Source organism: Gallus gallus, chromosome 1 (genome assembly GCF_016699485.2).
Source record: "Gallus gallus isolate bGalGal1 chromosome 1, bGalGal1.mat.broiler.GRCg7b, whole genome shotgun sequence".
Classification (NCBI taxonomy): domain Eukaryota; kingdom Metazoa; phylum Chordata; class Aves; order Galliformes; family Phasianidae; genus Gallus; species Gallus gallus.
This window is the reverse complement of record NC_052532.1, coordinates 97,369,945-97,388,573: the sequence shown is the minus strand read 5'-3', so window position 1 is coordinate 97,388,573 and position 18,629 is coordinate 97,369,945. Positions and strand designations below refer to the sequence as shown.

General features: G+C 36.8%; 1 protein-coding gene across 12 annotated transcripts in view; it reads left to right on the top strand.

Moving 5' to 3' along the window:
• Positions 1-18,629, top strand: part of ROBO2 (roundabout guidance receptor 2) — a 461,934-nt gene that overhangs the window by 114,657 nt on the left and 328,648 nt on the right. The window lies entirely within an intron of this gene.

The window sequence follows — 18,629 nt, the reverse complement described above, 5'->3', positions numbered from 1 at the left end:
AGCCTTGAAGTGTCTCATAACAGTCAGTATTCAAAACAAATAACCTGCACCTTTTATTCTTGAATGTATATATTTCTTAAATATTGTGAATAGAGTTGCAACCTTTTAAAGCAAACAGAATATTTAAGGCCTTTCATTTTCATCTCTACTCATTCAACACAGTACAGCTCTTAAAAATGAAGCAGTTGCATTTCAAAGGAGGATCTTTGATTCTTAAGTACAGTTATTCTTCATCTCGATAAGCTAAGCTTGCCTTAGCTCTTTAAATCCTTTAAATCGTTAATTTTGAATTAATACCTGTTCAGTTCGTCAGCACAACCTCAGGTGAACATTTTAATAGAAAAGCTAAGCTGTTGTGTATGGCTAATAGCTTTTTCCAAAAGAAACAGATTCAAAAGTTAAAAAAAATACTTTGTTTAAAGTAATGTTATGGTCCTTAATAGTGTAAAAAACTCAAGAACTCTGTCTCTAGAAGGCTGATAATTATAACTTAACCTCTGTATCAGAAAACATTTGACTGCTGCTGAAAATTCTGGTGCAGGTGGCAGCAAAGAATTTGGCTAACCTGCATATATATCATATTTAGTTGTCAGAAAACTGAGAGAGCAAAAATGCTATAAAAGTGTTTTTCCATCAGATAGGGTAGCTACTGAAATACTTTTTTTAAAAAAATTATTTTTGAAGATAGCTGTTGTTTAATAACTTACTTGCCTTGAGTTTACTTGTAATTTTTATAGGTCACCAAAGACCTTCCATTTCTTTTATTCTGCATATGTATTGAAAAGAACATCCACACAGAGAGAGGCTGAAAGGAAGTGTTCTCAAATGTAGGTGTTTTCTCTTGTGATCAGAGCAAATCACAAGTGTCATTTGAAATAACATACTGTTCATTTTTTTTAAGTCAGCTGTGTGGTTCTAAATAGTGACCCTTCAGATTTGAGTTTTCTATGGATTACTTATGTTCTTAACTGAGCCTTAGAATGTGAGCCCTTAATATGTGTTTTTAAGAAGTGCAGAATGCTAGTCAGTAAAAAAAATGCATACATGTAATAACTGAAGTATGGAACGGCTCCTTCAATATTATTCACAGGTCTGTTTTGATATAAAGGGTATTTTTTACACTGTGTGCTCTATCTAATAGATCTGTAATTTGGGCATAAATAGCCAGTGCCCTAGAATGTGCACAAAAAGCTCCTCATCAGATAAAGGTCAGAAAACTGACCTTGAAAAAAACAATTCTGTGGTCAAGGGGCCAGAAGTCTCATGACTGGAGTATTACAGTCTCTCCAGCATTTTGTCTTTGGGAAGGATTTGAGTTTGCCATATACAGACAGTGAGATCGAGCACTCTCTAATGTAGCACTGCAAGATATTGATACTGAAAAAAGTGTTTCTCAAAGCATTCCTGAGGCTGGATGTCCCTTGTGTACACAGGGCTCAGGACCTAAGGTCTTGGCTTTGCATTGCCCCTTAGCTGGCCTTAGGCTGCTGCAGCATGTGCTTCCTTTTCTGCAGCTGGTTGTTTTGGTCCCTGTCTGTAAAAGGTGAACAGGATTCTGGACGGCATGAATCAAGTACCTAGAGGGCAGATTTTGAGTGTACATTAAAACGGCTGTGCCTATCTTCACTGCCTCTATCTTCTGGAAGAATCTGTACCTCTTTGAAAGCAGCAGGTTAATAATATACATCACTTAAACTTTTAAATAGTTTTGATTCCTGATTTCTGCATCTGAAAGAGAATCACTTTGATGGCAATAGAGGGATGTTATATTGCAGAAACTCTTGTTCTGAGTAACACCTCCAGTTTGTAGGGAAACATGAGTCTCTGAAAATAAATAACAAAAATTCTGATATTTTTTGCATTTTCAGCTGATTATTTTATTGTAGTTGGTAGTTCAATTGTTTTGAATGGATGTTGCCTCTCTTCCAAACTGCTTAAACTGTTTAGTCCTTATATATTCTAAGCTATTGTGGAAGACTGTTAACTATCTATTATGCAATTATTTAAAGAAAGGAGCTTTGTAAGTAGTATACCTCATAATTATTTTACTTGGCCTTTTTGTGAAGAAGAATAAGTTTACTACTTAAAAATATATATATTACTGTGATTCTCCTCTTTTGGTCCAATTTATTTTCAGTGCTTTGTATTTCCATATTACCGACCCTCAGGAGACTGATAAAAGAACTTGTGTTCTGTAGCTTAAAGTGTATTTGTATTGGGAGATAAAAATCCCTCCTATGGCTTTTTTTTTTTTCCTCATAAAAATTAATTACTGCGTAATGGTTTAGACACTAAAAAAAAATGAAAGTTTCATGTTTTTTTCCCAGTCAAATTTTGAAAATCTTCTTAAATTAATGGCACCAATCTTGTACTTAGCTTTTTATAAGCCCTTACATTCAGCAGCACGCTGGAATGTATTCATATGTAGATAACATGCCATGCATTTGTGATTGACTTGGTTAGGCTTCTGAGAATGGCCGTTAGCTTGTCTGTTGTTCAGTTGGTTAGAAAAGTTTAATAGGTTTATGTCAGTGAAATCTGACTGAGTGTTCAGTCTTGTCCTCTCCACAGAAAGATTTTTTTTAAAATTTCACATGTAAGAAATCAGTATATGAAAATGCAAGCTTCTAATATTATAACAGCATGACCACATATTGTATAAATATTATGGAGCAAAATAGATTCAGCCGTAGTTTTTGTGCCTGCAATGCAAGTCTGTTGGAATAAATGTTTTGCAGCACTTCTCCAGGATACAGAAGCCTTTCATCTCTCCCAAGATACATTGTGCTAATATTAGTGTCTCAGCTCACTAGTTCATTTGTATCAAGTAGTCTCAACTACAGTTTCTTTCTGTATTTCAGGCTTTTTGACAATTTTCAAACTTTGACATTATTTCCTCTTGTCTAATGATTCCATAACAGTTCAGTGGGGATTATAATTTTTCCCTGTCTAATGAGGAAAGGGGCTATTTTACTCATCATAGTGCTCTGAAATAAGGTGAGAAAGATGAAAGCATCTCTTTATTTTTATCTTCGGTCAACAAAAAGTATTTTTAATGTCTTGTTTATCTAAGTACCAGGGGAAGTAGGCAGATCTCATGTGATATCTTTCCCATTAAAGTAGAAAATAGTAGCATAAATTTAGATAGGTAAGTTATACAGTTACTTTGCTCTCTGTATCCCAAAATGTTTAATACTACAGTGTTAAGCTGGCACTGTTTCTTTCCTATAGTGACCTCAGTGTAAGGCTGACTGAGCATATCAATTTAGCTGAGTTGCCTTCGCCTGTGCTCCCAGGGCTAACTTGATCCTTTCCCCAGGTGATCAATCAGTGGTTCAGGCCATGACTCAACAGTGATCATACAAGAAAAAAAACTCAGAAGCATTTGAAATATTTTGTGATGATCCACCATGATTTCATTTTCCCAGCAGTGAGTTTTTGTAATGCTTAGTTAGATCACAGAAAATACACATATTGATCAGATGAGATCCATCACGCTTCTTCTCATGTTTTATCCCTGTTATGTCTGCCTTTCACTGTTGTGCTCTAATATAAGCAGTTTCTTTCTCACCTGTCACTAGAACTGCAGTAAAATGGTCCATAAAGGTTGTTAGTTGCTGAGTTACCTTTTCATTTTTGAAACTATTTGTTTCTCTTTGCAGTTGAAACTGCTCAGCTACCCATAGCTGTTTTGAAATTTGTGGCTCTTCAACCACTGTTAACTTTGGCTCTCCTACAGTACAGTTTTTAGCTTTATTGCTACGTTTCAGTCGTTCCTCTTTACATTAAACACTCTTTAGTCATCCAAAGACTTTGACTCATGTTGGGGGCAAGATAAAAGCAAGCATAACAATGATCTTCACCTTTTACAGGTGAGGGTTTGTTGTGGTTTAACCTAGCAGGTTGACAAGCACCATTCAGTCATTTTCTCACTCCCCCCTCCTTCCCAGTGACACAGGGGAGAGAATCGCAGGGTGGGGAAGGTAGAAATTGTGAGTTCAGATGAAACTATATACTAAGATAGAGAAAAAGTAAAGGATAACATTTATAACTATATATATGTGTGTATATATATTCAATATGTATACATATATATGATTATATGTAACAAGTGAGATACAAGCAGTTGTTCACTACCCCTCCACTGCAAATTGGCAGTGAAAATATAGCAGCAACTATAAAGATCAGTGTTTCTCTACTAGAACCAAAATATAGTACCATACCAGACATTTTAAAGAAAACAATTCCATCTCAGCTGAAACTAAGATGGAGACCTACTTGGCTGTGCTCAGGGACAAGCTCTTACCTACCTCTTGAGCTTAGCTAAAGGATTTAAATGGCTGCTCAGTGGTGTGGCAAACAATGAGCTCCTATCTGCCGTGTGAAATCTGTAAACACTGAGCTCTCTTGGCTTAGGCAGGGTTGAGTTACTCTTGTTGATTTGTAAACATGTTTGTTTCTCTTATTGGTTGTGTTTCAAAAGGAATTTGTGACTTCTGTTTATTTGCTGAAAGAATGAAGAGCCTGTATTGATTAGGGAGTTCTCTGCAGTATGTTACAAGTAGAGGGAAATGGATCCCAATAGTAGTTAAACAAAAAGCCAAAAAAAAAAAAAAAAAAAGGAAGCAGTGTGCTTATAGAGGCTTTCACACATTCACTGTTAACTCTTTTTTTCACTTAGTCTGAGAGCAGACTTTCCCCTTTACCAGGGTTATATTTTCTACATTAGTCAAAGAAATATTCAGCACTGGAATATGTTCTACTAGCTTTTGGTCTCAACTTTAAGTCAGATTTAGGCAATACAACTTGACATATGCCTCCTTGTCTGGAATTCAGCTAAAGATATGACATTTTATTCAAGGCAGTTCTGCCTGCTAATTTTACCCATACCATGGAGCAGTTAAAAGAGAGCAAAATATATGCCTCACTGGTTTGCCATAGTTCAGCTTTTATAAACTGGATCAGTATCTCCTTTGCTTACAATCTGTATGAGCTACCCTGATGTAAAATGTTTCCAGTGATTCTGAAAACTTCTTTTTATTTCCTCAGTGTCACTGAAATTGTGGTTTTGAATTACTGTTTGTTTTGCACAAAAATAGAGATTGCCAGGGGAGAATTAGAAAAGTAGAAGGGAATTTTTAGAAAGAACAGTCCCTCGTAGCTGCAGAATAGTATTGTTTGTGGGTCACACTGAGCTGAAAGTTGCAGCTTGAGGTTCACTGTGCTAAGGAGATAAAGTTGCTCTAACTGGAGCCCATTTGTAATTAGATAAGGAATACTGACAGGAACAGTGAGTTAGTGGCTCCCCTCCAAAGAGAGCTATTGACTTAACATTGGGTTTTGCATGAGATGACGATGCAGTCGATAAAGCATCAGGCCTTGTTTGAAGTAACACTGCCGATTACTCTCTAATTTGCTGCCTGGAAGTGAGCCACAGACGTTTCAGCCTTGTGTTTAGTGTTGATGAGATCTAGAACAAACATTTAATCTTACATTTACTAGCAAACCACTTGTAACAACGATGCAGCTAACAAAAAGCTAACTCTCTGATGGCTTTCCAACAGTAAAACTTTTTTTTTCACTATAACCCATTTCAAAGCTACAACTTGATATGAGTTGTTTGTTTTGTAAACTGTAGCTCAAGGCAACATGTTGTAACCTTGATGGGTGACCTTTTTTTTTTTTTTTTTTTTTTTTTTTTAAGGTACAACTGATATATATCTCTTGACTAAAACACAGTATTCATTTTCCAAATTACATCAAAGTATCAGTTCATCAAAGTGCTCTAGATGGAAGGGGAAACCTGCTCACTTGTACAGTCCCATTGCCGAGAGTCTGTGTGGCTGCAGGTATCTGTCCATGGCAAGCAATTTGCACGATCTTTTCTCCAGCCTCTGCCTTTACTCTTTGTCAGATTTCTCACCAGTAGTTTCTTACAGATTTATTTATGCAGTGATGAATTAATATAAATATCTTCTTTTTTGTTTTTGACTAGAATTTTACAGCATGTACATGGTGACAAGTTTTGCCTCATGAGGAGCACAGGCTAGTAACTTTTAGATGAAGCATAGCTGCAGGTTTTGTAAATTAGTAAAATGTCAAATAAAATATTTCAGGAGAGGAGGGTAAAATGTTACAGTGTTGAAGGTTTTGTAAGTCTTTCACAAAAGCATTTGTGTGATTTTACAGTGGTTCTGTTTCCAGGAAATTGTATAGTTCAAGTATCTAAAAGATAAATCTCATTCTATTATTCTATTCTCTAGCAATTATAAATAACTAGCTAGAAGGGATTTGGTGCAAAAATAAAGTAATTTTGGTTCAGGAAATGGTTGTTATTACAGTTTTTAACTTCTTGGCTTTTCATTCATTCACATCATATATATATAGATATATATATTTGGTGTTTCTATCCAGTGTTGATTTGACTTCCCTGCAGTGAATTATCCAAACTACTAAGTGACTACTTATTAAAGCATGATATGACACACAAAACAAGGTTCTCCTAACCATATTTTAAATACTTCAGAAGAAGTCAAATTATATTCATAAAGGAACCTTACCAATTCCATTGCAATTGACTGCTGTCCTCCTCCCTCAGGATTAGGCACTTGAGGAGGTCTTTGTCCCATATTGCTGTTCTTTTTTTCCTGTTACATGGAAAAGGAAAGGAAACTATTCAAAAGCCCCAAACTCTTATTAACTGGTTGGGTTCATTAGGGCTGTGGGATCTGGTCATATGGCTTTGTGAGTTTGTGTCCAGCACTGCTGATAATGGTTCCAGAGCTAGAATGATTTTCAGATGTTTCATTTCAGAAATGGTGTGAAGGAGTGGAATGATTTGGAGCCATTCAGCTGAAATTCAGGAAAACAGCATGTGTCAGAGGAAGATATGATGCAATAAGAAGTTTTTTGAAAGACAGACTACACTGTTCAAAAACATTATTTGCATTTTGTTAGCAGTTCAGGCATTCTCCATATGCTTTCTGCATGTCAAAAGAGCTAACATAAATGATAACAAAAATAGCTCCTACTTTCTTGCCTCTTGCATTTCCTGTATCTAAACCAGACCATAATATTTATCAGAAGTCTCGGGTATACCTGAACACAGGAATCATCATTTTATAATCCAGATATGAATGACACATGATCCTTGGGGTCCCTTCAAACCCAAACTATTTTATGATTCAGGAGAAGAGCCCTTTGCAGATAAAATTAGGTTGTAATAGAGACACAGAAGAGTAGCTGAGAATTTGCTCTATCAAATAGTGTTATTGTGATCTTTGTATCTTTTGTTTCTATGACAATAAATGGGAGGCATAACTTTCAGATCAATCTACATGTATACTTAAGGGATATGTGCACTAAATAAAACCTGCCAGTTCATCTGACAGCCCAGTCATTAAATATATTTGTATGCCAGACAACAAATGTGTAACAAGACAGTCTTATCATTAGAATATATGCTTTTATTCTTCCCCTTCTCCTCTTCACACACAAACACTTGAAATACTCTGAACTAGCCATGGAAATTCACTTACCAGTGACATACAGCTGCCTTCAAGGTGAGAGGGAACTCTGTACTAGCACCTGGATTACAGTAAATAAGTTTGTCTAATAAATTTAAACTATGACTTTAGGTAGGCATAATATAATCAGATAAATTGGAATTTGGACTGGATCCTCCGAATAAATGTCACATGGTGAGAGGATGAGAGGACTGAATGATGAGAGGACTTCATCAAATAAAAATAAATGGTGCTCCAGTAAATGCAGTGCTGTTGCACTCCAGCCCTGAAGTGCAGGTTGAATACCATGTTATCTCTTATCCAGTCTCTATTCATGATCATGGGCAAAAAAAGGTCCCCTGTTTTTAGCAGGCTTTAAATCTCTTCCTGGGAGGGAATTGTCATCTTTTGAATCACCAGAACACTTCCTGGTGCACCTGTGTTTTCCCTGGAGGACTCTCAGCCATGCAGGGGATGAATGTTCTGAAAAGATCAAAGCCCAAACAAAGCCTCTATAGAGGCATGAACAGAAGAAGCAACTGCTGTGCAGTCACAGTGCAGTGTAATTTCCTCTGAGAAGACTCTTCAGTCCTCCATAGGTGACGGCCATAAGGAAAACTGTCCTAGGAAAGAAGCTGAGCGATGCTTGGATGGATGCGGCCACATGATGGTTGGTAGAGAGGATGCACAGCTGTGCGTATGCCCCTCAGGTAGCAAAGTGAGAAACTTGCAGACTGGACTGGCTTGACGGTGTTAGCACAAAGCACAGCCCTCTGACTTTCCTGTCTTTCTCCTTGAGATCAGTACCTTTGAAGCACTGAGAAATTTTTATTTTTTTTTTCTTTGTAATGCCGTGTGTAAGTAAAGATAAGTTGGATTAGTTAGCTTCTACAAGTAACTGCAGAATAGGAACTGTTCCTAAAATTTGTGATTCTCATAAAATAAATTTTCAAATCTAATTATCACACTCAGTATCAATCTTTACCAAATACTGTCAATTTTCTCTTAATCCTCTATGACCGTGGCTTTACTCTTGATATAAAGATAACTGTGCCTTTCTTGCAGGGTTACTTTCTGCAACCTTGTGATAGTGAACTGCATCAAATCTTTCTAAACAGCTGTGTGCCCTGAATGCCTATAGGTAATTAGGACACTGTTTGTTAATATTGGTATAAAGAATAATTACTCTAGAGGCATTCATATTACTGGTCAACACACCTGCATCTTAAGAGACAATGGCATTAACTGTTAAGTGTGTGTTTTTTTTTTTTCCCTTGTGCAGCTTAGATAAGCCTACTTTGCAAAATCTAAGATTAGAAAAGCAATTAAGCTTTCTTTCAGTTCTTTATAGACTGGAAACAGAGAGGATTTAAATTCTGATTTCCTTAATGGAGGGAGAGGGAGGGGAGAAGGGAGTGAGGCAACCATCCTCGTCTGAGTTAGTTTTGAAGAAACCACATTCACTGGAAGTATCAGTTTTTATCTTGTCCTGTATCCACCCTATGGTGGTTTTAGCGATCAGTTTGCATAATTTGTACCACCTGGCATATTAGATAGATTTTTTTAGATATTCATTTGAAATATCTTGTCCATGATGCTGAGCATTTTGTTCATTGGTTGATACTGGTCAACAGTTGTACTTGTTGATACAGGAGGAAAAATGACCTGTACTGTCATCATTTTCTGTATGATTATATTGTGTGAAGTTTAATGTGAAAGAGGATAAAAATGCCATCAAGGATGCCTATAATGTTGATTACAATACTAAATCATAACATCGGAAATATGTACAGCTCTACAGTATTTCTGAGAGGTCTTATTTCTTTTCCTTCTTGAAGTCCCAAGTCCCTGCTGTAATAAAGAGGTGCACATAATGATTTGTTTTGCTTACAATGCATGAGGGTAGCATTGCGTATTATTCTAATGAGTACAAAATTAGGAACACATTAACTGTTTAAAATCAGCTTGAGAATAGGATCTACAAATGAAAAATGATACTATTTCACACAATATGCTTTTTATACTGAGTGCCCACTAGATAGTTAATCCAGAAAAAGTGTGTCTGGAAGACCCTAAACTGCAGACAATTTTGTTAGGAAGTAAGCTTACAGAGTAAGAGTAAGCTTCCACATGATCTCTAATTCTATGATGAGGGGGTTTTCTGGGTTTCAGCAGCACAATGAGCAGTAGTGTGGTGGTAGCCTTCCTATCTCTCCCATTTGAGTTATTAATTGTAACTCTCTTATTGTTATCTTACATTCTTTAACCATCTGTAGTAAGTTTATGATCTCTCTGTATCACCTTAATTGTTTTTTCTTTCCTTCTCCCCAAAAGGGGACAAAGGGGTCCCGTTGCCCTGTTGTGCTTGAAACAGCAACAAGACCAATACCCAACTTAAGACTGTTGAAACTGTACCCAATTATTCAGAGCTTTTATTGCTACCTTTCCTTCTGTTTGCTTCTGCCATGCTCTTCTGGCAAATGGCATAAAAGAAGGCTACTCATCCTGGGTTCTGTGCCCTGCTGTGGGTGGCAGCTTTCTAGGTGAGGGGCTGTTGCTTCTTCCAAAAACATGCTGAGGGGAGAGAGGTGCATGGGCCTGATATGCAGAGGAGGGACAGCAGCTTGAGTTGAAAGTTGGCACGTGGCCCATTTTCAGGAGTCATGGGGAGCAGGGGGCTGCCTGAAAACAGATTGACCTGATGCACAATGCAGCATTTGCATTGACTGAGGCAGTCTCAGAGCTGTGGATACAAGGGCAAACCTACAGAAAATGACCCTGCTTTTAGAGACCACATTCCACAGATGTCAGTGGAATAAACCTCTTTTTATGTCTAACCTGCCTATTTAGTCATAGAGATTTTATTATTATTATTATTTATTTTAATTACCTCTTCTGGCTGACACAGTATTCCATTGCAAGAGGTATTTTCACATAATTGATTTCATTAATAGTGTATATGTATATATATATAATGAAATAAATTGAGGAACCACCGCATTGCAGATCTTGGGCCTTGCAAGTTGTACTTCTTATGTTTCTAGAAATACGTTTTAGCAATGGGCATTTTTTCCCATTTTGTTGCTCTCTTTCATGGAACATAGTATTCTGTGCAGATCCTGCAGACCAGCAGGACAAAGTACCAGTGTTGCTGTCAGCAATTATGTGATCTTTGGCATCAGATCAGCAAGTGACTATGCATGCAGGAGAAGGCTGAGCAGAGGCTGCTTCTTTGTCTTGCTGCAAGGTTCCAGGGCTGCTTCTCTGTATAATTTCTTACTGGATGTACCAAGTATTTCAAAAAGCCAATAACCATCATAAGAAAATTCTTTTGCTCAGTGTGAATTTTTCAGAATTTCTCTTATCCATTCCTTGATTTACTTGGTTATGTAGTAGTAAGACAGCTAAAATTAATAGCTCAGATACATTTTCCAGGTAAGTGCAGCATGTTTTCAAAGACCAGCAATTCCTGGTATTTGAATATAAGAATATGGATCTGGAGTTACAACTGTATTTCTGTGATTTGTCCATTTCACCAAGTGTTCCTTGCAATCTTTCCAAATCTTTCTTTCTTTCTTTCTTTTTTTTTTTTTTTTTTTTGTTTTAATAACAAAATCACACCACAAATTTCCACCACAGGAAATTTGCATGAAAAAGCTCTAAGCTCTTTCTCTTACATTGTAGAAGCACTTTATACTCCTTCTCAGAAAGTGTGTAAATGCAAAGTTTAGTGATATAACAAGGATACACTTTTGTGATACAAACTCAAAATGGAATGAAGTATCCTAGTAACTGGAGAAGTATGTCATTTTACATCTCTGAAAGCTACTTTATTTTTCATTTGCAGCAGGTGAAGTTGCAGTTAAGGAACGTGACTACCCAGCCGTGCAATGCTTCACTTAAAGAGCTGTGATTTGTAGCTTATTCAACCAGAAATTTCTTAAGACAAGGATAATCATTCTGAAAGCAAAGCACACAAAACCTGACCTACTAGCCTCCTTTTTTTCTTCCTTCTTTTAAGCTTTTATCTCACAGTTCATCTTGTGGGGGAAAAAAGAATTCTATCTATTTTTCAGATAGTGTCATATTTTATACTCAGAGTGTAGTAGGTATGCACTGCTATATTTACTTCAACCATGAGTCCACCTGCAATTGGCACAGATCAGAACAAAGAATTTTGTTGCCAGGTGTGCTTTGGCCATTGAGCTGCTCAAAACTTATTGAAAAGAATGATGGCAATGGCAGGCAAATATGAAAGTTTCCATTTTTTCCAGAAATTGTCATGTATATTTTCAACAGTTTTGTAGATACTGTGCTGCAGGGGTAAGCGGAGATGGAATAAGAGAGAATTGGCACAAAGGAAACAATTTTGTCATGCCACTGTTTCTGACATAGCTGTCCTTCTGGAGGATATCTGAAAGCTGTATGGTGGTTGGACCCTTGGGTGGGCAGTGTTTATTGTCACAAAAGCATTGTTTCATTCCTCATTTGTATTGATCTCCAGGAAAAGATACCTTTTCTTGTGAATGAGGACAGCTCTTTGCCTGTTCTGGGGTGAAGTTAATTATAGAAATGTTTCAATCCTTTTGAGAAGGGCAGGGAAAAATAAAGTGAAACTATGAATAAAGGTCTCATTTTAAATTGGAAGCTAAGACTGTATTCCTTATAAAGCAGTATAACTAAAATGTGTATGACTTACCTCACTGTTAGGTGTATGTGAGATGAGGAATTAATTTATTGATTTTCTTTGTGTGTTCTTGGAACAAGGATAGGTTAAGTACATTTGCCAGTATTAGTGTATCTTCAGCACTCCTTTCTAGAGATTCATTTTTATTGTGTGTATGTCAAATTTACAGTGTTCATAATGTTGTGACTGTAATAATTCAAAAATGTATGATGAAAAAGAAATGGCAACAACAATAAAAGGAAAAAATCAATTAAAACAAAAGCACAAGTGTGGGACCTGTCTGGATTCACAGACCCACTCTAAACCAGGTTAGATCTTTTTTCGGTATGAGGGAAAACACTATCTTTCATTCTTGAAAAAGCAAATGCTTTCTGTTGTTACTTCTTCGCTCGCTCAGCTTCTTCTGTCTATTCCTGTGCCCACAACTGTTTTTGAGGCCCTTGACAGAACTGGCTTGAACATTCAGATTTTGCCCCTCCTGGCTACAGTGCATCTTTTAGTTGTCTGAGTCCAGTAACGTTGCAGGTAGAGGCTATGCTAATTGTGTGGAGACATCCATTTATGAAGAAAAACAGCACAACTGTGGTCTTATTTGCCAAGGACTCTTGTGTTCTTTTACCAAAACTTGTAAACCAAATCATGATGCTTTTCATTTTAGATTCAGGACTTCACTTAGCACTTTTCCTAGTGTAGTAATACACAAGGATACACTCAGAGTTTTACTGGAGGAAATAAAGAAAGAAATAAAAAAAACTGTTACCATTTGACTGAGGAATGAGAATCCTGAGAAAAGCATTATTCTGCTAGGAAGGATTAAATGAATTTACAGCAGAATAAACACAATCAGTTTAAATTGTGATAGCAAAACTGAAAAAAGGAGCTTTTGATTAGAAATGTACTTTGCTGCAAAGCTAAATTTTGCTTTCCAGCTTAAAACAATCCATCTTTAGTTCATATTTTGCTAATAAAATAAAATAAAATAACATCTTTTTTTTTTTTTTTTCCTACTTTAAACTGTACCATGAGTAAAGATCATATCTTCAATAATTTCAGTAGTAGCAGAATTTTAACTGACAGTGCCTGGAAAAAGAGCTCCAGAAATAAACTCATTGCAATGCAATTTTATTCTGTTGATTTCCAGATAAGAATTAGAGTTAAAATACAATCTAATATCTTCAGAAGATCTTTTTCTAAATATATATATGTATATAAATATAATTTGCTTCTTGCCTTGCAGAAGTATTTAGTAATTGTGAAGAGTTTATAAATCACAAAAAGTATTGCAAAATTTCTCAGCACATAGTTAGCTGATTTGTAAACTACCATGTTTCAGTCCTGGGTCTCAACTTTGGCGGAAATTGCTAATTGTATAGTTGCTTCATGATGTGCCTAAATGTCCACTAGGGATTAAGTTGAGATCACAAATCTCTTAACTCATGACCTCAGACAGACATGAACGTTGGCCTCTGGAGACGAGAGGCTAATACACAGCCCCACCGCTGCCATTTACCCATTACAATTTTGTCCTCGGTAAAATCAAGGATTATCAGTGTGCTGAGTTTTTTGTTTGTTTTTTGTTTGTTTAAGGCAGACAAACTTCAGGAGTTCCAGGCAGTGACCAGTTCCTTTTATAGTTAACAAACAGATTGCCTTTGAGATTGTAAAACTCATTCTTAACAAGAAGGATTATATCAGATCCTTAAGTTTCTTGACATGTGGCAACAGCGAGACTACTAAAATATGCTGAGCAGGTATAGTAAAAGTTGTACACATGTGCCTTTATGAAAGGTGATGACTTGGTGATTCAAAGCCCAGCTGCGGAAATGACTCCTGTCTTGGCTAGAATGGTGATATTGGTGACCTCAGCAATGAGATAAAATATTTTGGAATTCTCACAGATGATGTAAGTTTAGCAGAGTTAGCAAAGTGCATTGTGTTAATGTTTATTTGAGAACAAATATCATAGTATGAAATGAAGACTATATTCAATGAGAAATGAAGAGAGAGGAGAAAAATGTAGATAATGTGCTTTGTTTTTCAGCAAATTTGTTATGTGACCCTTTTTTATAGAATTGCCACTTTAAAAACACTTCAGCTAATACATTCTTTGTTTTAAGGTGAGCAGTGAGCTAAAGAAAAAGGATGATCTCCCTGGACCATTGGATTGGAGATTATATAACAGTTTCTAAGGAAAGAGTTACCTCTTCAGAATATCGTCCTAAAATCTACAAGGGTGCTTTCACACAACACGTGTTTTCCACAGTGCAGAGGCACTACACATAACCGGTCTTGCATTTGCATGTCAATGTGCGCTGTCCTGGCTGGGGAGGCCTGTAGGGAGCAATGGATGAAATGAGCCTGATCCCATCCCGGAGCTGAGAATCCTGTTGCAGCACAGGGAGGTGTTGCTCCTTGGTTGGCTTGAGGTAAGGCTGCAATTTAAACCAAAACAATGGGCATGCCTTTCTCATTTTTGCATTTAAAATGGCTGTCATGAGAAAGACTGCTGTGAATAGTAGAGGAGGTTTAAGGCAGCTATTAAAGACTTTTGTGTTGTTAAGTTGAATGAGCTCTTTTGTAATTTAATAATGTTACTAATCTTGCAAGTCACTTAAAAAAAAAAAAAGCGTGATTAACAATTTTAACTTTAATTTATGATTTAGGAATTTACTGTATCTCTCATACTAGCAGAGAAAATAACTTCATTAAATATGAAGAGATCTTTTGGAAATGTTCAAAACATAATGACTGTGTTTCTTGGGTCTTTAGGACACTTGCCAAACCGAAGCACTTAATCAAATCTGATTGCCATGGAAAGCAACATTACAGACATTTCATATTTAATGTGCAGGCTTTTGTATCTTTTTTAAATATATCTTTTTATTAAAAAGTCTTTTGAGATAATAATTTATTTTCCTGTCAAGAAGAGAAAACTGTCTGAATGGATGGCAAATTCCTTACAAAGGAAATCTTGCTTTGTTTTCCCAAGGCTGTATGTTCATTTAAGTTATAAATTTTGAAGATATCCCATATGGCTACACTTGCATTTTCTTAATGGAGGACAGAACCATTATTTCCTTGTAAAAATGAGATGAGCCTTGAGCAAGCTTGTTAGTTTTTCTAATAATTTTTTTTTTTTTTTTTTTTTGGACAAAACATTCTCTTTAAAATTGTGAAAATAAATCAATGCGGAATGGATAGAGAAGTACCAGGCCTTGACAGGAAAGCATTTAACCACATGATTAAGTCAGTTTTTACATACCAGAGTGTCTCCTATCCACCCCCTGCTTAATTTCAGGTCTATGATTTAATCTTTTAAAGTTCAGCATATGGTTATTCTTCCTAATTGGGTCTCTAACTAAAGCTTCTGATGTATATATTTTGGCACTGTTACCCTGCAATGCTGTGCTTCTGAAAATGTGCACATTTTGCCAGCACCTCCATGGTTTGTGCCTACCATGTTCATAAATCTCACCACCCTTTGTATGCTCTCTACTTTGTATGACAATTGGAAGGATAACTTTTGCAGTGGCATTCACTGGAGTTTCAACCCACATCTCTATTTTAATGTGAGTTATGCTGTTATGTACCACAGACAGCCCTTTGTTACTTTAGAAGTTTAGAAAAAGATGTTTATAAGGTATGATGCAAATTCTGTTATTTTAATGAGATACTATTCCTCTGCTATGTACAACTGACATGAATATTTATGAACCAGACACAAAATCTACTTGCCCACCTTTCATTACGTTGATGAAATTGTAATGAGATTTCACTTGCCTGTCAAAAAGTTGTTTCCCTTGGATGAATTAGCAAAGAGAAATTTTGCAGCATAGTTCCACGTGCAGTTTCTAGTCTGGATTTTCCATCTGAAACCCTCTGTTTGGTAGACGAGACTAATCTTAGGAACATTTTGTAGTTGAAAAGGTTCACCGTTGCTGCTGTACCTCTGTCTGAAAGATAGGTGACAAGAGGAAAATGTATTTCCGACTGCACAATATGAATGCTGTGAGCGCACAGAGCTCACAGGTCTCATCTCTCACCCAAGGCTCATTAAGGCAGAAGCACAGCACTAGCGCTGGCGCCCGCTCCTTCAGCAATGTGGGTGTTGTCCTGATGCGTCAGGGCAGCCCACGGCTTGGCAGACCAGTGGGTGATAAATGTCCAAAGCCCTCCAGGCTGACTACACATTTTTCATCATTAATCCGGCCTATTGTGAGCTGGTCACTCACATTGATTCCAACTAGAGGGCATCATCTGCCGTTAAGAGGGTGATGACTCGCTAAAAATGAAGGCCCGAAACTAATCAAATATAGTTAGAGCCTTTGCTGGCAGCTGGCTTGGATAGCTGTGGGGCACTAATAGGAAAGCGACAGACATAGGCAGATCCCTTCAGGCACTGTGTGGCTTTGTATAGGAATGCACTGGTTTCCTTTGAAAGCATGTTATGTTATTAGAGCTATTATTGAGTCAAGTGCTGTTACGAGAAATTCTTCTCCTCGTGCATTTTCTTTCTGGATGTATTGCAATTAAAAAGAAAAAAGACAGAAAGAGGGGTGAATTTAGATCTGTAATGCAGCAGCCGCCTTGTCAAGAAAAGATCATGCTAAATGATCATGCTACAAAGAGGAAAGAATTCCCTCTGCAAAGATCTTTGTCTGCCTGTCTAAATCATCTGTCTATCTCTGTCTTTCTACTTAGCTCCTTATTTATCTATTTATCTAAAGGCTTCATTCCTTTTGTTTAAAAGTAGCACAAATGCCTGGCTTGATGCCTTATTCAGTGTTTGTCTTTGAATTGTTTTAATTTGTTTGTACAGAATAAGTCCAGATGAGAAGACTAGAGATCTGTGTAAATTGTAGCCTCAAGTATAGATACAGAGTCAGTGCGTTTTTAAAGAATTATTGTCTCTGTTGCAAAGGGGGGAGGGTTTCCCTCTTCCTTTTTCCACCTCGCCTCACTGAGCATGTTCCCCTTTGGAAAGTTCACATAGTCACTAGAGGTTCTTCCTGAAGGAATTACAATTGCTGGGAGAGGTCCCTTGTCAAGAATTGACCCATTGTTGGCAGGAGGCTTTCGAGGAATATGCACTGCTGGAGGGACCCTCCCTTCCTGAGATTTTTTTTCTAGGGTTCTCCTACTGAGAGTTTGTCTTGAAGAATGTCAGCATTTTTAATTGGTAGCTCATAGAGCTTTCTCATTGTTAAATGCTTTGCCTGCAGTAAAAGCTTCATAAATATGGCAGACAGCATTCTACTTTGTTTTTATTACAAGATGTGCAAATGATGCCCAGTGGCAAGTTTTCAGAATGTGAATCTGTTGCTCTTTTTTGAGCATTGATTTAGTCCTCTTATATGCAAGTTCAGCTTCCAGGTCGTGTTTTCTTAGAAAGCTGTTTGTGCTACAGGAATGACTGCTTTATGTTGGGAAGAATTGCTGAGAGTGCCAGACTTGGCCATTCATTTTGGCATAATGCATTGATGAAGTGATCTACTGGAAAAAAAAAAAACCAACAAACAAACAAACAAAAAAACCTAACACAAAACAAAACAAAAACCAAGGCTGGATTCCACAAAAACTGGGACAGCTGCTCGTTGGAACTGTAGGGTGGAAGGAAATTCTCTGCGCTGTCTTGGTTCCCCTCAGGAAACTCACTGAAAGGAAGCTAATTCAGGATCACCAAAACCTCTTTGTGGCTGGCATCAGTGCATGCTGTGTAGGAGCAGTAAGGGAATTTGCTTCACAAATGTACTACTGCTCTGAGCTACCTACATGAATGTAGGTGTAGCCTAAGGGTTAGATTTGTGAAAGGATAAGAAACTTAAGTAGCCAACACACACTGAATTTGTCTATGCTGCAAACTTTTTCTTCTAATCCAGGAGTTTCAGTAAGGCTTCCCAATAACTGCAGACTTTACCCAGAAAAAAAAGTAAGATAATTCAATTACCTGTAGAACTATTCTCATTTTATAAAAATAAAAATGCATTCTTCTATACTTTTTTGGATTGTTTAGTTTTGTGTCACGATCATTCGGGGAGCCCTATATTAAAAAAAATAATAATAATAAAAGTAAGAATATTCCATTATCTGATGTTATTTTCAATAATCCATTTGTTTTCAGAATCCCAGACAGCATGTATAGACATATTTGTTTGCTGGTGTAAGAGATAGCCTGATAAACTTTATAAAGATGTTCCCTGATTTTCCAAGATTTTGTTTCGTTTTTCTGTCAAGTCCAGAGACATTGTAGACCAGAATAAAGAATATTCATGTTCTACACAATTGCTGTTTTTTAAAGCCATGCTCTTAAGTTTAGCTTTTTGTTTATATTGTGCTAGCATTGTAGATTGTTCAGTGTTTTTAACATAGTTTATTGCATCTTGCTAATTTAATTCAGAAAATGTTACATGTGTTTCTTGTCTATTCAGCATCTTTAA